We start from the raw sequence: 17,867 nt of genomic DNA, 5'->3' as shown, positions 1-17,867 counted from the left end.
ATTCCCCAGTATAGAGGAATGGTAGGGTGGTGAGGTGGGGGTTGTTAGGTGTTTGGGTGAGCACCCTCATTGAAGCAGGTGGGAAGGGGAAGGGGAAGGGGAAGGGGAAGGGGAAGGGGAAGGGGATAGATTTGTGGAGGGGAAACTGGGAAGGGGGATAACATTTGAAATGTAAAAAGTAAAATAACCAATATAAAATAATGAAAAAGGTCTGTCATGGAGAGAGGAAGGGCACTGGGCCTCCTTTGCCTTCTGACTTCTGTTGTTTCTAATACAGCATTAGCATAAGTCACACCAAGCTGTCCCCTTTGTTTCCTTTCTTGCCCCTCTGCTATTTAGTAACCTTAGTTTTGATTTTCAGGACTTCGACCATGAGGAACTGAAGTGCCTTTGCCTTCCACATGGCAATGCCCCCTCTGGAAGGAGTCTTTCTGCTCCCTAGTGGGTGGCTTCTGCACTGGGCCTGATAGCCGTTTGCTGAGCCCAACTGTGAAACTTCCCCCATAGAAAATGTTGGATTTATGGGAACTTGCTTGGAGTGTTGTAAAGGCACGAAGCTGAAACATCGAATCAGAGATTCCTCTCTGCTCTTTGTGAGTGCCTAGACCTGCCCTTTCACCTGCTGACCTACATCGTCCTGTGGGCCACCTGGGCCCACATCATCTGCATGAGTGGAGGCACCCTTTTGGAAGAACACCCACTTTCTCCTTGTGTGTTTCTGAGCCTCACATCCTGCAACCACCAACCCTTCTCTTTGCCTCCCCTAGGCTCCTCTGTGCCTGGTTTATGATGTTTCTGACTTTCTCTAAGCTTCTGCTCCAATCCATTCTCCTCCATTCTGTGGAGACTCTAAGAACTCAGCCAGGGTCTTAGAAAGAGCCGTTTTTCCACACATCGTTCTTATATCTTAACCATTAGGAGAAGGGAAGCCATTTAGATTCCGTTCCTAGGCCTTTGAAGTTGAGCCTTAGGGAGCCGAGGGTTAGGACAGAGAGCCACATGGACCCGAGCCTGCTGGACACACAATGAGTAAACAGCAGAGACAGAATTCAGACATGGGTGCCAGGCTGTACTTTCCCTTCTGTTCCTCCGTCCCACCTGGCTCTGCTTGATCACCAAACACACAGTCCCAGGGGACCTTTTGTGAAACCCAAGTTGTCCTGCCAGTCATTGGTGAAGCAGCGTTGTCATTGGCTCAGGATGGGAAGGGCAGGCATCTGCTGACTTCCCACTTCTGCTTTCTCCAGGAAATGAAGAGAAACCCAGCACAAGTGATTCATAATGAAACACTGTTGTTGATGGCTGCCATGCGAGGCCAGGTCCTCGTTCTGTTCCCCTGAGCTGAGCCACTGGAGCCTGGGGATGGAGGCACCCACACCATGTGACATCCGCAGACTTTGAATGCCACCCCTCCAGGTACGTTTTCCTGGTCTTGGACAAGAGGGATCAGCCAGGTGGGGGCTGTTTGTTGTGTTAGACGACCACACTGCCTCCTGCAAAGCCAACTGTGGAGCACATTGTGTGGCCGTCTGAATCTGGGGTGGTAGAGGGGAGGGATGAGTGGCAGGAAGTGAGCGGTGAAGGAGGTCACTGTGGTCAGTGCCTCTCAGCACCCTTGTCACTTGTCACTTGTGAGCCTTGCTGAGCCGACCAGGCATAAGCTCATTCCTTACTCTCTGGACACGGGTTAAGTCCCTTCTTTAGGTTCTGCTGAGACTTGGGAATCTGCCACAGCCGGGGAAAACTAGCTCTGGCTTGCGCCACTGTCAAGGTATAGAGGTGGGATCGCTGACCGAGACGATCCCCTCTTAGCCCGGGGGTAGCTTCTGAAGGGTGGACCACCCACCCTGGCCTTCAGGGCGGCTGGGCAGACCTGGTCTTGCCCTTAGCTGGCCCCACCCTTGCCTGCCCCAGGATCTGGTATGTAGAAGTCTCTTGAGATGGTATTTTTTTCACCTGAGTTGTCACACATAACCTTTGAATGCCAATATTTCTGCATAAGCAGAAACATCTGGATCATTGAGGACTGATTCTTTTCTCCTTCAAAATCTAGCCTTCGAGAACCTAATCCTTTGTCCCAGTGTCTCTGGAGTGATAGCTGGTCACTATGGACTAGTTTTCTAGGAAATAATTCAAATATAATTGTCTGCATTTCTACCCAATAGTGTTCAGTGAACACTAAAATCTGGTAAAGGGACAATTAACAGATGGGGGTCTGCGCTGCCCTGTGCAGTGACAAAAAGGGGTTGAAGGTCAATGTGCAGGAAGGGCAGGGAGGGCTCGCCTGCTCAGAGGACACTGAAGGAGCCCAGGCCTGCACTGTGGTTTCTGAGGTTGCTCTTAAGAGCCTTCAGGAAGGCTTAGAGGCCAGTGTGGTGCCTTGGGGAGAAGGGTGTGCTGCTGACTAGTCAGGTGTGGACTCAAGTGTGGGAAGATTTCCCTGTCTGTCCATCTTGGGTGTCTGGTATGAACACCTATGGGCCTGAAAGAGTTTTATTTTTTCATAAAGAAAAAATATATTTCATTAATCTTGTGTGTATAGGTGTTTGGCCTGTATGCCCCTCTGGGCGTTACCTATTTGCAGTGCCCACAGAAGTCAGAAGAGGGCATTAGGCACCTTGGGACTGGGGTTACAGGTGGTTGTGAGTTACCATGTAAGTTCTAGGGACTGAATCCTAGCCTTCTAAAGAGATCCAGTGCTCTCAACAGCTGAGCCTTTCCCACCCCCAGAGGCATGCTTAACCTTGAGTAGATGGAGGAGCAGTTTAGAGAAAGTACAGAGAGCAGAGGGCTAAGGATAGCTAGACCCTATGTGCTGACGTCTTAGTTTTGTTATTAAAGAGAATCTGTGCTCTGAGGTTCCTTGTGCACCCACCCTTCTTCTCGGCAGAGGAAGCTGTTGTCCGAGCTTTGGGATTATTGTTCCCTTGTTTTTTTATTTCTGATTTCCCCCAATATCTCTAAATTGTTTAATACATACCTGGTAGTTTGGATGAAAATACCCTCCATAGGCTCATATATTTTCATGCTTGGTCCCTAACTGGTGGAAATGTTTGGGAAGGATTAATAGGTGTGGCCTTATTGGAGAAGGCGAGTTACTGGGGGTGGGCTTTGAGGTTTCAAAAGTCCCCTCCCTCTGTTTCTAGTATGGGTCTCTCTCTTTGCCTCCTGGTTGTGTCTTTAGACTCTCAGCTGTTCCTGCCACCGTTCCTTTGCTCCACCATCATGGACTCTGATCCTCTGAATCTATAGGGCCCACGTTCAATGCTTTCTTTTGTACATTGTTTTGGTCATGGTGTTTTATCACAGCAACAGAAAAGTAGCCAAAACTATACATGGCTTTATTTTATACATTCTTGAACGTGGCCTGAAATTAAGAAAACACACACACACACACACACACACACACACACACACACACACACACGACTTAGTGCATTTAATGTTGCTCATATGTATATATTCTCAGGGCCAACCACTTGGGATTGGTAACAATCTGTGAAAGAGCTCATGACTGGAAGAAACTGTTCTCTGTCTCTCAGAGCCATTGACAACCTATAGCTCTTGTTGTAGGGTTGGAACCATGTGGAATTGTCCTTGTCTGTGTTGGCATGTCTACTGGTGTTGCCATTATGCAGGTCCTATTCAGGCAACCTTACCGTTGAGATCCATGTGTGTGTTTTTCCTTTCCATGCCTAGGGGACACTGTCTAGCACGGGCACCCTGGCCTCTGTCCCTTACAATCTTCCCACCCTCTCTTTTGTGATTTCCTCTGAGCCTTGAGCCTAGGGATGGCATTGTAGGTTTATCAGTTGTACACCTACATGGGGGCACCTCATGGTCCCATATTCTTTGCATTTTGACCAGTGATAGATTTTGGTAATGGCCTCTGCTGCAAAAAGCAGGTCCCTGATGAGGGGCAAGAGCTTTTCTCATCTGTGGGCATAAATATACGTGTTCAGAATTTAGTTAGAAATCATGTCTTAAGAGACTACAGTAGTTCTTTTCTTTATATAAAATCCTAGATGAGCATCTCTGTAGTGTTCCAGCGCTGTCCTAGATGAGCATCTCTGCAGTGTTACAGCCCTGTCCTAGATGAGCATCTCTGCAGTGTTACAGCGCTGTCCTAGATGAGCATCTCTGTAGTGTTACAGCGCTGTCCTATGTGAGCATCTCTGCAGTGATACAGCGCTGTCCTAGATGAGCATCTCTGCAGTGTTACAGCACTGTCCTAGATGAGCATCTCTGCAGTGTTACAGCGCTGTCCTAGATGAGCATCTCTGCAGTGTTACAGCCCTGTCCTAGATGAGCATCTCTGCAGTGTTACAGCGCTGTCCTAGGTGAGCATCTCTGCAGTGTTACAGCCCTGTCCTAGATGAGCATCTCTGCAGTGTTACAGCGCTGTCCTAGATGAGCATCTCTGCAGTGTTACAGCGCTGTCCTATGTGAGCATCTCTGCAGTGTTACAGCGCTGTCCTATGTGAGCATCTCTGCAGTGTTACAGCGCTGTCCTATGTGAGCATCTCTGCAGTGTTACAGCGCTGTCCTATGTGAGCATCTCTGCAGTGTTACAGCGCTGTCCTAGATGAGCATCTCTGCAGTGTTACAGCGCTGTCCTATGTGAGCATCTCTGCAGTGTTACAGCGCTGTCCTATGTGAGCATCTCTGCAGTGTTACAGCGCTGTCCTATGTGAGCATCTCTGCAGTGTTACAGCGCTGTCCTATGTGAGCATCTCTGCAGTGTTACAGCGCTGTCCTAGATGAGCATCTCTGCAGTGTTACAGCGCTGTCCTATGTGAGCATCTCTGCAGTGTTACAGCGCTGTCCTAGATGAGCATCTCTGCAGTGTTCCAGCGCTGTCCTAGATGAGCATCTCTGCATGTTACAGCGCTGTCCTAGATGAGCATCTCTGCAGTGTTACAGCACTGTCCTAGATGAGCATCTCTGCAGTGTTACAGCGCTGTCCTATGTGAGCATCTCTGCAGTGTTACATCGCTGTCCTATGTGAGCATCTCTGCAGTGTTACAGCGCTGTCCTATGTGAGCATCTCTGCAGTGTTCCAGCGCTGTCCTAGATGAGCATCTCTGCAGTGTTCCAGCGCTGTCCTAGATGAGCATCTCTGCAGTGTTCCAGCGCTGTCCTATGTGAGCATCTCTGCAGTGTTCCAGCGCTGTCCTATGTGAGCATCTCTGCAGTGTTACAGCGCTGTCCTATGTGAGCATCTCTGCAGTGTTATAGCGCTGTCCTAGATGAGCATCTCTACAGTGTTACAGTCCTGTGTCTCTTTCTTCTCTGGTGCCATGTTAAGGATGCTTCCATTCAGTCAATCACACACATCCAGCACATTCCCATCCTGATATCTTCCCCCAACCTCCCCTTCCTCCCCTTCCCCAGATTGTCTCACCTCCACTTCCAGGTCGCTTAGAAAGGTTCGTTGGTTTCCCCGCATGGACAGCCAAGGGTCTCAGCTGCATCTATGCTAAGGTCCACTATTACACTACAGCCCTGAGTAAGCTCACGGTTCACCACAGCTTATGGCTGCGTTCCCAATTTGTCTGTCATTCAGTAACAACATTTCCGTGAGCAACATTGCTTACTGTCGTCGCTTTATTATAAATCTTCATATCTGGAAAGAAATTTGCGATGTTTCTTTCTTTTTTCAGTACTTTGCTCCTTCACATAAATTTTAGAATCAGCCTGTGGACCCAGACAGAAGAGCAAAACTTATGGTGGAATGAAAATAGAGTTCACGGAGAAGTGTTGTCTTTATGAAGTCTTGTCATTCAGTTCACAAAAATGTCCGTCTCCCTATATAATTAGGTATTTTAAAGTATCCCAATAAAAATTTATATTTTTTCTCTGAAGAGCATTATGTCTGCAGTTCAGATTGACTCCTACCTGACTTTTATTTTGTATCATTTCAGCGTTATTGACTCCTACCTGACTTTTATTTTGTATCATTTCAGCGTTATTGACTCCTACCTGACTCTTATTTTGTATCATTTCAGCGTTACTAATAAAAATATTTGTGCTGTTTTTGATGCCCTGGCATGTTATAAAGGAGTTGTTTCAACTCTTATCTGAAGAAGAGGTTGTGGGAAAGTGGAAAGCAAGGCTTTGGTGCCCGTGCAGTACCATAGGCTGGGGCGGTGGCGGCTTGCCACAAACTGATAAGTGGGGAGATAGTGTGAGCTGGTTAGATTTTAGACAGTTTTGAGAGTGAGGTTTGAACACTTTCTAGGTATAGACTGTGGGAGAAAAGGCAAATGAGAAATGAGTTCAGAGTGTCGCGGAGACTTGGGTTGCCAAGTACAGAGCTGGGCCAAGGGCGTAGATGAAGATGTGGGAGGCTGTGGCGGTTTGGGAAGAGGAAGGTGGAGACAGACATGGATCTGAAAATCAAGTGTTGGCCACACCCCTCCCCCAACCCCAGTTCATATTAAGAAAACAAGGCAGTTTGGCCACCTGGAGAGGGAGGAGGGTGGAGCTCCCAGAGGAGGTGTAGCTTCATTGCTACATCATGGTGGGGCCATCATTGTAATTAATTACAAGAAATGCAACACCCTTGCATGTGGTTATCTCCCTCCGAGTGTTCAAAGCACAAATGTCCAGATGGAAGGATGTTTCCAGATAATATTCCTAACTATTTGGCTGTTGGTCCCATCCGGAGCTCCTGCACATGTTAAAGTCTCGTGTCTTAAGGTCTAGATTTGTACCATCAAATACAAAAGATTTGCCAGATTTAAAATGTAGGCCAGTCCACATTGAGGTGCACTGTACATTTGAGATTAGCTGTAAATTAGAGATGAACGCCGACATTCAAGGATATTATGAATTAACACCAAAATGCGTAGAGTTTTATTAATGGTTAAAAATACTGGTAAATAATAAACTATTTTGGACGTGCGATTCTAAAACCAAGCGTCTGCAAGGTTCTAGGATCTACCACCCATGCCACACACCAAGGATGCTTAAACCATTTACATAAGATGTCATAATATTTGCATGCAACCTATTTACATCTCCCATTCACTTTAAGAGCTTTTAAGAAGACAGAAAATATCTAATTCAGTGCAGACGATATGTAAATTGTTGTTATACTGTATTGATAAGTGGGCAATGACAAAAGTCAGTGCATGTGAATTTACAGATTGCAAACTTTCCTGTACTGTTTTCCGTTGCAGATGTAGAACTTGCAGACGGGACTGTGTTTCCGCCTGGGAAGTGGGAACTGTGTTTTAAAATGAGTTTAGTCTACTTGTCGTTAGGTCTTTTCAATGGTGGCTGCCACGAGATACACAGTTCACACATATCTGGGCTTACCGGCTGGCTTTATACTTATACCGCTTAGTGCCTGTTACAGACAGGGAAGTTCTCGTCTCATGGCTTCTGTGAAGTGCGAAGCTGCCAGCCCCACTTAATTCTAAGGAGGAAGCATTGATGCTAACAATGAAGTGAGGGCCACAGTAACCAGACAGTGGGTTAGAAGTCATCTGAACCCTAGGCTGAGATTAGCTTCAACCCCATTCTACAGAGGCTAGGGAGGGAGGGGAGGGAGTGGAGTGGGCAGAGAGAGAACCTTGCCCTTTCACCCTGAGATAGTGACTTAGCTGGGATTTGACCCTCCTCATACTTGACTTCAAAGCCCGTGCATTTTGCATTGGACATCACTACCTCTAAACTGTCGGAGCACTAAGCCGTCCCTGACCGTCACCATGGCAGAACTGTGACGCTTCTCTTCACTTTGGTCAAATGATTAGCCAGATCATCTTTTAAGACTTCACAGTCTCAGATGATGGGAAGGAAACAAAGTCCCGGTGGCAAGGGTGCCAAGGGTGGCAAGGGTCTCTTTGCAGCAGCCCTCTTGGCAGTCTGAGTAGCAGGATACTGGGCTGGGTGTGGTGGGGAGGAAAAGAATCATCCCTGGCAATTCAGCCTGATGATTTAGAAAAAAATGGCAACACATCGTGTGTTTATGATGTTATGTAGGGAGTTATACAATCAAGCTATTTTACCTATCAGTTATACTCTGTGCTTGTTTTGGAATAGAGTATGCAAAACACATCTTACCGTGTTTCCTATTTCAACACAATCAGAAAACCTTCTAAATTCATGTTGACCAATTTTTAAGATAATACGTTAACCATAGTTTTAAATACATGTAAGACACCCTTAAGATTAATTACTCCTCCCCCAGTCCACCCTCTGCTCTTCCCTCCCACCCTCCCTGCACTTAAGTCTCCCTTTTCACTACTCATCTTTCCTCTTCGCATCTTTAGAGCTGTGCTGTGGCCCTCCCTGAAGAGCTTCTTCCCCTCTCTCCACCTCCACAGTTCCTTTCTAGTTTCCTGGTCTCCATGATGGAAGGTTGAGGGTGGTGAGCTTTTAAATATTTCTCAGCCATTTGTATTTTGTCGAGAACTCCCTGTTCAGTTCCGTAGCTCAGTGTTTAATATAGCTGTTTGTTTTCTTGGTGTCTAGGGCTTTAATTTTTTTTGTTCCTGCACATTCTAGACACAGACCCTCTGTCAGGCGTACATCTGGCAAAGCCTTTCTCCCATTCTCCGGGCTGTCTCTTCAGTCAGTTAACTTTCTGCGCAGCAGAGAAGAGTTCTAATTCCAGATAGTCTGGTCTCATTTCCTGGGCAGCTGGGTCCTTTTCAGAGAATCTGAACCCGTATCCCGATGCACTCTCCACTCTTTCTTCTAGCGGCTTTAGAGGGTCAGGTCTAACACTGAGATCTTTGATACATGTGTAATTGAGCAGGGTAAGGGTAAGGATCTGGTCTCATCTTTCTGGAGGTTGAAATCCAGGTTTCCCAGCACCATTGTTAAAGATGCCTCTTTTCTCCAAAGTGTATTTTCGACCACTGATCCCTGTCTGTCTGTCCGTCTCTCCATGTGTGCATGCGTGCATGCGTGTGTGATTACCATTGCTCTGTAGAATAACTTGGCATCAGGGATTTGCCCAGCAGCATTCTTTTTGCCCAGGATTGTCTGGACTGCTTGAGGTCTCCTGGGCTTCCCTGTGGATTTTATGATCTCATATGAATTTCTTTGTGCAGTGGGTGATGGTTAATGCCGAAACTCACTGCTGATCAAAGTGTCCATGGCGTGTTTAACCATAACTGGGATATCTCTATCACACACCCCCAAGGCTCAGGGATCCCTGACGAACTGGGGAAGATGGATTGTAAGAGTAACAGATCTGGGGAGCATCAGAGCGAACCAGCGCCTCCTGGATACAACAGGACCACTGCACGCATGACCCCACAGCAGCTGTAGCTGCCTGGTCAGGATGAGCTAGTGAGCAATTCAACATGTGTGTGTGCAGGCTGTGTGTGAGTGTGTGTGTGTGTGTGCAGGCTGTGTGTGTGAGTGAGTGTGTGTGAGTGTGTGTGTGAGTGTGTATGAGTGTATGTGAGTGAGTGTGTGTGTGAGTGTGTGTGTGTGAGTGAGTGTGAGTGAGTGTGTGTGAGTGTATGTGAGTGTGTGTGTGTGTGAGTGTGTGTGAGTGTATGTGAGTGATTGTGTGTGTGAGTGTGTGTGAGTGAGTGTGTGTGAGTGTATGTGAGTGAGTGTGCATGTGTGTATGAGTGTGTGTGCAGGCTGTGTGTGTGAGTGTGTGTGTGTGCAGGCTGTGTGTGTGAGTGTGTGTGTGAGTATGTGTGAGTGTATGTGAGTGAGTGTGCATGTGTGTGAGTGTGTGTGAGTGTATGTGTGTGAGTGTGTGTGAGTGAATGTGTGAGTGTGTGAGTGAGTGTGCATGTGAGTGAGTGTGCATGTGTGTGAGTGTGTGTGTGAGTGTATGTGTGTGAGTGAGTGTGTGAGTGTATGTGTGTGAGTGAGTGTGTGTGTGTGTGTGTGTGTGTGTGTATGTGTGTGTGTGATGTCCATAAGCTCTGACCCCTGAGTAGCTATGGACAGCTCATTGCTCCTGGGGGAGGGAGAGTCAGTTTTCTTTAAGGGCATGGCTCCTGGTAAGTCTGCCACACTCCAGTGGGTCGTGCCACATCCAGGAGTATATGGGCAACATAAATTAGACTGGATGGATTATAAAAAAATAAAGGAAGGGGCTGGGGATTTAGCTCAGTGGTAGAGCGCTTACCTAGGAAGCGCAAGGCCCTGGGTTCGGTCCCCAGCTCCGAAAAAAAGAACCAAAAAAGAAAAAAAAAAAAAAGAAAAAAAAAAAGAAAAGAACTTTAAAAAAAATAAAGGAAACAAACAAGGAATTGGAGTGGAATGAGGTATAAACATAATCAAAATGAATTGTATGAAATTCTCAAAGAATTCATAAAATGTATCTGCAAAGCCTTTGAGATATTCAGTCAATAATGAGTAAAAGTATATACACACAGTGGGGGTCCTTGGCTGGAGGCTGGGTGAACTGTGTAGCATCAGTAATGTCTACTGGTGTCACAGTGTCACAGTGCCCACACCTCTGTCCTTGGCTCCCTGGGACCATAAATAGAATCAGAGCAAGAGGCCCCAGGTGCAGCAGGTGAGATTAGGTTCATGCAACCTGGGCAGGGTCAAAGGCCTTGTAGCTCCGCCCCTTGAGAACACACACCTTTTAAAGGAGGAAAGGGAGCCTTCCGCAACTTCTGCCAGGGATGAGAGTGAGGCCTGCTGAGAGCACTGCTTTCTCCTCAAGCTGGGGTGGGAGTCGGGGGTGGGGGGGAGATGGCAGTGGTAGGAGATGGCAGTGGGGGGAGATGGCAGTTGGGGGAGATGGCAGTGGTGGGAGATGGCAGTGGGGGGAGATGGCAGTTGGGGGAGATGGCAGTTGGGGGAGATGGGAGAGGGGGGAGATGGCAGTGGGGGGGTGGCAGTGGGGGGATGGCAGTGGGGGGATGGCAGTGGGGGAGATGGCAGTGGGGGGAGATGGCAGTGGGGGGAGATGGCAGTGGGGGGAGATGGTAGTAGGGGGGATGGCAGTGGGGGGAGATGGCAGTGGGGGGGATGGCAGTGGGCGGGGATGGCAGTGGGGGGAGATGGCAGTGGGGGGAGATGGCAGTGGGGGGAGATGGCAGTGGGGGGAGATGGGAAAGGGGGGAGATGGCAGTGGGGGAAGATGGCAGTGGGGGAAGATGGCAGTGGGGGGAGATGGGAGAGGGGGGAGATGGCAGTGGAGGGAGATGGCAGTGGGGGGATGGCAGTGGGGGGAGATGGCAGTGGGGGGAGATGGCAGTGGTGGGGGAGATGACAGTGGGGGGAGATGGCAGTGGGGGAAGATGGGAAAGGGGGGAGATGGCAGTGGGGGGAGATGGGAAAGGGGATGTGAAGTGGAGAAGAAATGAAGGTCAGGATCTATGGCAATCAATGGTGAGGAGAATTGCAAAACTTTCAGGGAGAAGACATCCTCCAACCAAGGATGGGTGGGTAGAGACGGCAGGGCCACCACCCTGCCACCAGCATGCAGGGGCGGTTCCTTTCTTGGACCTGTGGGCTGTGACACTAACTCTAGCTGAGTGCCCAGGCAGTGCTTAGCAGAGGGGAAGGGAGATCTGTGCCCTGCAGAATGACTGTACCTCTGCTCTTGGCAAGATGGATATCCTGCTCATTTGCCCCAAACAGTGCCTTTATACTGAGAAAGCACAACTTAACATGTCCGAATAGATTGTCTTTGATGGGCTTGGCACGATTCACTCCCTAAAACCTGTTAATGAAATCACAGTCATATTTCATAATTGATGTCACAGTGACATTTCATAACTGAGAGAAACCCATTTGAGAAATTATAAGCCCTAGAAAGAAAAGTCTGTTCACAAGTAAAAAGAAATCGGGGAGAGATGGAGAGAGCCCCTTCTATTACAGTCAGCGCAGTCACTCCAATTGTGAGGAGCTGGACACTGGAAAGGGAGGGGTTATCTCTGGTGTCTAGAGGACGGCCGTGGACAGTGTGCTGCAGGGGATGGCTGAGAAAAGGTACAGGGTCATGATGGGTAGGCGTGAGCAGTTCCTTTGCCAGATCCCATAGGGGACAGCGGAAATGAGACAAGGAAGATAGTGGGTCAATATTACCTTGGGCTCGATGCTAGGGACTGTTCCTGGAGGCTCTGGGGAGCCCTGAAAGCATTTGAGTGAATATTTTAGGCACGTCCACGTGCCTAAATCTGACAGGACAGGGTGGAGTGGGAAGCTGTAGGCAGACAGGTTTGCCATTGCAAGGTGAGGGAAAGGCTGTAAAGTACCGATAAAGAGTGTAGCATCTGCCTCTAGCTGCCTGGAGACATCCTGGAGAAACCCGACACCCACATGGTTAGCACTCTGTGCGTCCCTTGGAACCTTCTCTTGGGTTCCATTCTCGCACCTTGTGGGCGCATAGAAAAATTAAGTCTGCTTAAAAAAATATCCCCGGCACATTAAGAAGTTCTCATGGGAAACTTATTCTGGTTAAACAAACATTCAGCTCTCAGAGGCTGAAGTCTGGGAACGGCAGTAGTTACTTGCAAAGCAGACTTGCATGGGCAAACAGCTACTTGGAGAACATCTATCTATTCAAGCACTGTGGGAGTGGGTGTTGCAGGTGGGAAACTGAATCACGGAGGTGGGGAGACTCTGCCCAAGTCCCACCATACTTGTCGAAGAGAGCATCATGGGTAAACGTTGTGTCAGAAAGGGTCTGTTTTGAAAAGCAGCATCCTCAGGCCCACCTTTGCTTGGTGCAATAGAGAAGCGCTCTCTTCCAGCAAGAAAGCTAGCGCTCCCAGTGATGGAGGTGGGTTGGTTCTTGTTCTGGGATGAGTTTGATGATGTCCCCCAAGGTGGTTTGGGGCTCGCTTTGCAGTGTTTCATGGTCCCTGAGAATGAAGAGGCTCTCAGTTCTTAGAAGCCAAGAATGTAAACTCCCAGGCATGTCTCGACATTCAGCCCTTTCCCTCTGACCTCCGAACAAGTTATATGGGGTGTCCAGTAAGCCAAGCAAAACGGATGTGTAATAACCCAAGCTCTCTAGGAAGGTCCCAAACTGATGACGTCAGAGGTATAAGCCTGTGCCTCTCCCAGAGGGTGACAGGATGGGGGCAGCTGAGTCCAGAGACCTGCACAAATGCCCTTCTTTCTGCCCACACCTACTCTGTGCACTTACATTTGCACAGACGTAGATACTTCAGTGTCTCTCATGCTGCTGTAGACATTGTTCTATCCCTGTGAAGACACACCAGGCGACTAATAGAAGGAAATGCTTAATTGGGCGCTGACTTAGAGTTTTAGAGGGTGAGTCCGTGATGACCATGGCACGGAGCATGGCAGCAGACAGGCATGCATGGCACTGGAACAGTAGCTGAGAGCTCACACGTGAGCTACAAGGAAGAGGCAGACGGATGGGGGTGGGTGAGAAGAAGGAATTTGGGGGAGAAGACAGAGGGAGGGAAGGAGAGAGAGACGGGGCAGGGGAGATAGGTTGAGAGAGATTACTGGGAATAGAGTGGGCTTTTGAAACCTTAAAGCCCATCTGAAGTGACATACAACCTCCAACAAGGCCACACCTCATAATTCTTCCCAAATAGTTCCACTGCCGGGGAAATATTCAGACGCGTGCACCTATGGGGCCTTCAAATTCAAAGCACTCCACCTACTTTCAATCTCCTCAACACAGGTCCACGTCTCTTACTTCTGCTCTCGGTTCTTCAGAGCCTCGTTTCCTATTTCCTACTGTCTTACCAACCCCACATGACCGCAGACCGACTGCTCCTTCTCTCTAGGCCCTCAGAGTAGACTCTGCCCTCCTTCCAAGGCTACTTCTGGCTTTGTGTCTGAGCACCACGTTCCCTGACTCTTGTTCCTGAGGCCGTGAGCAGTAGGAGAATGGTCCTGGGCCCTTGAAGCCAACAGAAGGCTGCTGTAAGATATCTATCTCTTTCTTTGCTGAGATTACCCCAGAGAGGACTTATGGGACTAGGACCTGTCAGCTAGGCATTCTCAGCCTAGGCATGGCCGTCTCCACTGCAGGCCTCCTCTGCTCTGGTTTCCTCCTGATCTCAAATGCTCACACTGCTTGGATTGCCTGTCCTCTTGCTTCAGCTGTGCATCCCAGTCTTACAGTGCCCATCATGGTACTCAGAGCAGCCTTTTCAGATCTCCAAGTGCTACTCAGGCTGGACCACAGGTCCCTCCATACCCTCAGGTGGTCACGTCTTTGCTCAACATCTATATAGCAATTCCCCTGGTTTCCTTGACACTGGACTTTGAGGTGTGGATTTAGATGATGGTACTCCTTCCATGACCAATAATCCAATAACACACCACACAGAGTCTGGAAAGTTTAGTCCATTGATGTAGGCTGCAAGGCAGTGACTAGTGCTGGATGTTCTGGGGCCCCTGGAGGGAGTGGGGTTCCTGCTCAGGGCCTGGTTGACTGTGGTCTTATCTGGGGTCAACAACATTGGGTTGAACTTTGAAAGTTCAGCCTGGGAATCCCTACAGTGCAACTGGCAAAGTATCCGAGGAGGTCCCAGGCATAGTCTTTCGATGGTTGACCATTGTGCCAAGCCAGCCTGGAGTAGAGATAGGGGAAGGGAAGCTACAGGCTCAGTGGCACATGTGTTTGCCTTTGATCCTGATGCCTGCCCGTGGTTTGGTTTCAGATCCACCAATTCCCCTCTGGGGTGGAGAATTCTCAGTCTTGCACCGCCCTCCACACAGTGAAATAATGACCCTTGACTAGTAGATTTTCTGTATTTAGAGGACACTGGCCACTCTGTTGGAAGACCTGAGGCAACGTTTTCTAAGACTCAGTGAGGCTAGGCAACCTGTCAGCCTGTATGGTGAAGAGGCTAATGGTTGGGAGCTGAAACTATTGTCACTGAGCTGTTCCTAGCTTATGCCATAGGTAAAGCGTCACAGTTTCAGCCAGGGAACCAGTCCTCAGCCCTTTTTGACAATGTGGAAGTTGATACACATACCAGGATACAAAACCAGCCCCTTCTGCAGGGTAGTTCCTGTGTTCAGTTGCTGTTGCAAAACCCACAGAGGTGTGTACCCGGCCTTAAGTGCATTGAGGCCTGGAATTAGAAAAGGGAAGTCTTCAGTCTTTATAAGTCTCTGCAGACCTGCCTGGTTCCTGATAAGTGGTGGCCTACTTAGTCTTTAGGGGAATTCCAGAGCTTCTGGGAACAACCTGAACTACACCCCTCTTCTGAGGCCTGTGAAGCAGATGGTAGGGCCCTGACTCTGCCACTCTCTGCTCTCTTCCAAGGTACAGACATAGCACTTGGGCTGGGTAGGAGTGGGAATTCTTGTTCACTGCAGGGGTGTGGGGAAGCACCAAGGTGTTTTATGGAGTCATTTGGAGTCAAGTCCTGTGGTGACCGGGTTCTTGCCTTGGTCCATCTGAGACTCTAGATGTTCAGAACCCTTGTGCAGCCGCTCTGGGATCCACTTGCCTTGCTTCTCTCCTCTGCTCTTTGGTGTGGCCATTTTTTTTCCATTGACCTCCCATGTGTCTCCTGATATCAGTTTATCGTCTGGGGGACAGTACCCATCCTAGGTGTTACTCATTTTCTTTAATCCTTGCAACCAGCCCTGCCCTGGTGAACTCTCAGACTCACTTGTACATGGCTTTGTGACATCCATCCAGACCAGCCCATTGCTGGGAGAAAACCTGAGACCCAACAGACCCAGTGGCCAGGCCAGGAGGAAGTGATGCAGGGGAGAAGTGGGGTCTTCCGTGGGACTGGGACAGTTTAGCTTGCTTTGGGACTGGACCCTCAAGACTAATTAAATATCACACTGCACAATGAAAGATGCTGGTGTTGCCTGAAGGCTTCGGAGAAGAGAAATGTGTTTTTTGCACAGTGAGTGGATGCTAGACTCAGGGGCTGATGCCTGGGCTTCACGACAGGAGCAGAAGAGGCCTAGAGGGAGCTCTTAGCTCAATATGTAAGCCCAGCATGCTCCTGCAAGCCCTGCAGACAGCTTAGGCTCCGGTTTAATAGAGAGCCATGCTGCTCCAGGCTCTGGATCACATTCTCCAGGAGTCGAGGCTCTTGCCTGCACTGCAAATTCTCCTTGTGTTCTCCACACCACTTTTCTCCTACTGTCTAATCTTGTTACCGAGGCTCATTGTGGGCTCCTTCTTTTTTAGAGACGTCGGTTCTGCCCAGAGCTCGTCATTTATGAACCCTGTAACTGATTTCTCATTACCCTTTAGATTCAATGCCTGCCACAAATGTGGCAGACGTTCCTGACTTCTCAGGTTGGAAGACATTTCCTATGTCTCTGAGAAGGAATGGGGCATGTGAGCGCACCTAGGGATGCTGCTTAGTGTCAAAATGAACCCCTTAGATCCCCATCTTCGCAGAAAGGAAGGGAAGGGCATTCTGTACTTAGGGGAGAGCTAAGTCCATCTGATTGTGCAAACCCCATGACACAAGCTCGTGTGGAGAACTCACCAGATGAATGGAAAGGGAGACAGACACACACGGGCAACCACTCCTCTATCCTGTAGCTCCTGGTCTACAGGCTTCCTTAGCTCTCAGGAGACCTGTGAGATATGTAGCAATACACTGATACATGCGTACATTGATACATACAATATATGATACTATGATCCATGTAGCATCTCTTTTCTAGGGGCTTTCAAACTAGAAACAGTTACAGGCGTGAAAGACTATCTTCCATTTTATGCAGTCAACATCTCATCTCTAGATCTTCCTGTGCCGTAGAGTGAAACTCAGGGCCCCCTATAGCCTACCCTCGGGGCTGAGTCACAGGACAGCCTGTTCTAGACGACTGGTTCTCAATCTGTGGGTCACGACCCCGACAGGGGTTACCTACCAGATACTCGCATTCATAAGAGCAGCAAATGTACAGTTCTGAGGTAGCAATGGAAATAGTCTTGTGGTTGGGTGCCACCACAGCGTGAGGAACTGTGTTAAAGGGTAGCAGCATCGGGAAGGCTGAGAAGCACTGATGTGGATTAACTTTCTCCTAGAGCACTTAGTGCCACAGGATGATACGTCACACCTCACATCTTGAAAGGTGTACCTGCCTGTAACTCAACAGAGATTCAAGAACGGTAATAAAATCTCCCAACCTCTCTCTCTCTTTCTCCGGTGTATGCGTATGTGAGGGTAGGTGTGTGCAAATGTGTGTGCGGAAGTCTGCAGCTGGCATTGGGTGTCTTTGTTCACTGCTCACTACTGTATGTTTTGAGATTGGAGATCTCATTGAAACTGGAGCTCATTGGTTGGGCGATGCTGACTACCCAGCGGTCTCCAGAGGCCTCCTGTCATCTCTCTTCCCAGCACTGGGGTTACAGAAGTGTGCTGCTGCCTTCTATGTGGATGCTCGGATGGGACCTCCGGTCCTCCCGCCTGTGTGGTAGGCCGTCTGACTGAGCCATTTCCCCAGCCCTTGGAGTGCTTCTTTGGCAGCAAAACACCAGCAACTCAGAAGTTTCTGTAGGATCCAGATGTGTGTCCATTCAAGATGGCAGCTTAGGGGACAAGAGGCAGGAAGTGCAAGCATTTTGCTTATTTTTATTTTTCAAACTGCAAGAGCACATTATTTCTAGTGCCCCTTTAAGCGTTGTACTAAAATTAAACGGACAAACATACAAATCTGTGAATGTCGTGTGTGGGGTGAGTGCCTTGTTCTGGCCCTATCTCCAGAGACTCCTTCAGTGGCCTTCACCGCAAACGGATTCCTTATCTCTGTAGGTGGGAACTAAAGTGGGAGCTTGCCATGGCGCTTGCTTCTTGGTAAAGAGGCCACTAGGGTGGTTTCTTCTGGATGGTTTTCACCCTGACCAACCTCCTGGTTTTCCTTCCCCTGGTAAACAGAACTGAAGCAGACACAGGTAAGACCGGGAGGTAGAGGGCTACGGCCACAGCCCCACATCTGAGTCAGAAGCTGACTCCACA

The 17,867-nt window shown here is 48.8% G+C and overlaps 1 protein-coding gene across 7 annotated transcripts in view; it reads left to right on the top strand.

Moving 5' to 3' along the window:
* Nucleotides 1-1,251: 1,251 nt before the first annotated feature.
* Wdfy4 (WDFY family member 4) overlaps nucleotides 1,252-17,867 on the top strand; it is a 228,631-nt gene continuing 212,015 nt past the window's right edge. For 5 of the 7 annotated variants that reach the window (XM_039095074.1, XM_039095077.1, XM_039095075.1 and 2 more), the window contains exon 1: nucleotides 1,252-1,416. The gene's annotated coding sequence lies outside the window, so the exon portion shown is untranslated. Of the gene's footprint in view, nucleotides 1,417-13,365; nucleotides 15,200-17,867 lie in introns of those variants that run through there. The other 2 variants (NM_001427658.1, XM_006252760.5) reach the window with 2 other exon arrangements.

Source organism: Rattus norvegicus, chromosome 16 (genome assembly GCF_036323735.1).
Source record: "Rattus norvegicus strain BN/NHsdMcwi chromosome 16, GRCr8, whole genome shotgun sequence".
Lineage (NCBI taxonomy): Eukaryota > Metazoa > Chordata > Mammalia > Rodentia > Muridae > Rattus > Rattus norvegicus.
This window is presented reverse-complemented; position numbering and strand designations above follow the sequence as displayed.